This window comes from Arachis duranensis, chromosome 8 (genome assembly GCF_000817695.3).
Source record: "Arachis duranensis cultivar V14167 chromosome 8, aradu.V14167.gnm2.J7QH, whole genome shotgun sequence".
Classification (NCBI taxonomy): Eukaryota; Viridiplantae; Streptophyta; class Magnoliopsida; order Fabales; family Fabaceae; genus Arachis; species Arachis duranensis.
The window spans coordinates 47900188-47903698 of NC_029779.3; positions in this window are offsets into that span (position 1 = coordinate 47900188).

Genomic DNA, 3511 nt, shown 5'->3' on the forward strand with positions numbered 1-3511 from the left:
TTTATTTGTCTTATAATTCAATAAAAGGGAAGTGGATCGAAGTAACACTCAATTCAAAATATTATGTTTCAGATTTTAGAACCATGTCAAGAACGTGGGTGATTGTCACTTTGACAACGAAATCTATCAAATGGGTAACATTATGTGTGTGGCTTAGGTTTAATTTTTGGATAATGAGGTGAAAAATGTTTTTAGTTAAAAAAAAATTTGAGAGTTGACTAGTATTTGTTTAAATATAAAATAAATATAATAAAAAATTATTCATCTAATATTTTTTTCTTCATTTTTCTTGAATCTCAAGTTTTGAGATATTTAGTAGAAAAAGATTTTTTTTTTCATGCTGCTTTGTCACCTAAGAAGAAGAAGGTTAATATATATCATCAATAATAGTTGATAAAATAATTTATTTATTTTTAGTTTTGTTTACAAAGGAGTAAGTTAATTAGAAATGAGAGGATTATTTTCTAACTTTTATGACTGGTGAAAAGAATTCGATTATTGTTAAATTTAAAAAAAAATAACATAAGGCAAATTAAAAAAAACGAAAAAAGCTGTATAAAAATTTAAACAAACTCAAAAATATATTCTTATTATTTAAAAGAATTTATTAAAAATATAATTATTTATGTACTTTCTCGTATCAACTTAAATTTTTAGTAAAAGTAATTTTATGACGAAAGATAAAAATAAATTTTAAGATACATCAAAACTCGAAATATTTTAGTTATTATTGAAAATGCTTCCACTAAATTATCACTCACTCCGCTATATGGAATTATGTGAACAATAATAATTTTAAAAACCAAAAGAATAATATTGATAAAAAAATGTTATTTTTCACACATGTTTAATGTGTATATATATACATATATATATACATATATATTATTCATATAAAATATACGCATATTAAAATATGAATACATAATATATAAAATAATACATATATAGTGATTTTTAATATGCACAAAAAATATTGGACTATACATTATCCTAATAAAAGCAGCATTGAAAACATTGCAATGAATGTCATTTTAAAGCTGGTCAAGGTCATTATCATCATAATCAGCAGATACAGCCATTGATAGAAGAAAGTTACTAGTGTCCATTTTCACACTTAAATAAATCCTCTTCTTTTTTTTTCATTTTATAAAGATATTGTATAAATAATAATTTTTAAGTAGTTAATATTATTAGCTATTTTTTTATCTTTATTTTTGAAGAATTTAGGAGTAAGAATTTAAATTTAAAATTATAAAAATTAGCTGATATATATTAAATAATAAAAAATTAACTCCCAAATTAAACACTATCATAAAATCAACCCCTCCCCTAAATTATTGTTTATTATAAAATAACTATAAATTTATGTAAGATTATTGTTTATTTTATTATCCTATAAATACATTCTTTTGTTAACCTACGTATTAATTACTTTATCCAAATGAACAATAATTATTTCTCAACATAAGTGGTTCATGATTATAAAACCAATATTTCAAGTGCTAATTCCTAATTAGATAACACTCTTGGCTTCTCATCATAAAAAATTTTTAGTATTTATTTATAATTCTATCTTTTGTTCTTTTGTGTGGTCCGGTAATTAGAATAAAGGACATATATGTTAATATATGATATGGAGGGCCTTCTTCTAAGATTCTCTCAAGAAATCTTTGCAAGTGCATTATTATATATACTAAGAGAATTATTTTGTGTTTTATATCATAAAAAATGTATAAAAAAAATTGTTTCAATTATTATTTCTCATATATAATAAAATGCTAGAATATATATATTGGAAGAACCCAATGCATCAACATCTAAGTGAGGGTATACCCATTTAGGACCACAATGTTGCTTGTCCTATAAGATTAAAAATTATTCATATATATAGCATGGTGAAAATTCAGCATATTAATTATTTGTAACGACAAAGACTGTAGTTTTGTGAAAGTTCTATATACAAAGATAAATAGAAAACTAAAATAAAGGACATAAAATTCAGCTTGTCCTATATGCAGTGAATTCATTTATTTTAACTTTTAACCATTGCCATTCACCAAAGTTTTTGAGTTGCAATAAATAAGGGTTGTTTACCACACGAGTTGATACAAGTAGCAGTAAATATTCGAAATATATATATATAAAATATAAATTTCGTTTAAATTAAGTCGATATTTTATCCAGGTTAATAACGTAACCCAATTTAGATTTAGTTTAGTAGTTACATCATTGGTCTATTTAATTAAATATAAAATTCGAATTCTATTTTGTATATGCTGCAATTTGTTATGCAGTTTTATTCGAGTTGTAATAAATTAATTTTTGACTTGTTGAGATAAAAGATATTATGTGAAAAATTAAAAAAATTTATTATTAATAATAGATTTAATTATTCTGTTAGTCTCTATAATTTTACTAAAATTTTAATTAGGTCTCTATATTTTTTTTTTAATTAGATTTTTACACTACTTTTAATTTTATAATTTAGCCTTTTCTAGTGTAAAAAAATATTAGAATTAACTGAATATTTTTTGTAAATTAAATATATTCATAATTAAAAACCTAATTAGATCTTTGGCTGTATGTATTTTAGAAGAAATATTCTATTAATTTTAACGTTTTTAACATGAAAATGACCTAATTACAAAATTAAAAATAGTGTAGGGATCCAATTATTTATATATATATAGGGACCTAATTAAAAATTTGATTAAGCTATATAAACCAATAGAATAATTAAACCTTACTAATAATAGGAAGACATTATAACTAATGGTTTAGAATTATGAAAAGAGCAATGCTATATGGCTAGCAAATATTATTATTTTTTGTGAGCATTTAGCCAACAATAATTTGCACTTATATTTATAGACGTTTTGCATACAAAAAGTATATAATTTGCACCTATATTTATTAGAGTTTTACACATATTTTTCAGAATTTATACACATAAATTAATAAAATGATAATTTAATATTTATACTAGCCAAATAATAATAAAAAATACTAAAATTTGCTGGCCCAAAAATTTTTCATATGAAAAAGTGAGACAAAAATTCAATAAACACAACATAATAGGGCAAAGGAGAAAGGAGTAATAATTAAAGCTGTAATACTACGTTATGTGTGACAATTACTTTGCATGCCAATTAAAGAAATTAAGTACCTTGCCATCTCAAAATTACAGTTCTGAATTTGTCAAGTTTTCAATTCTGACTGTCCTTTCATTTAATCATTGAATTGAATTCAAGTACGAAACGAACCAAATAAAATGATGCAACTTCATTCATGGTTCAAGTCATCCTAGGGTTTTAGCTTTTAGACACATTGACCATTCTTCACTGCATGTATTATTAATGCATACAGTTAATTAACACTGACCATGCATGATTGTGTTATGCAACAAAAAGGGATCGGAGCTGCAATCTTTATTGGAGTAGTTAATTTGTATTTTTCATAGGATTCTCAATAATTCAGAAAATTTTCTCTAAGAAAATAGTTAGAGTTG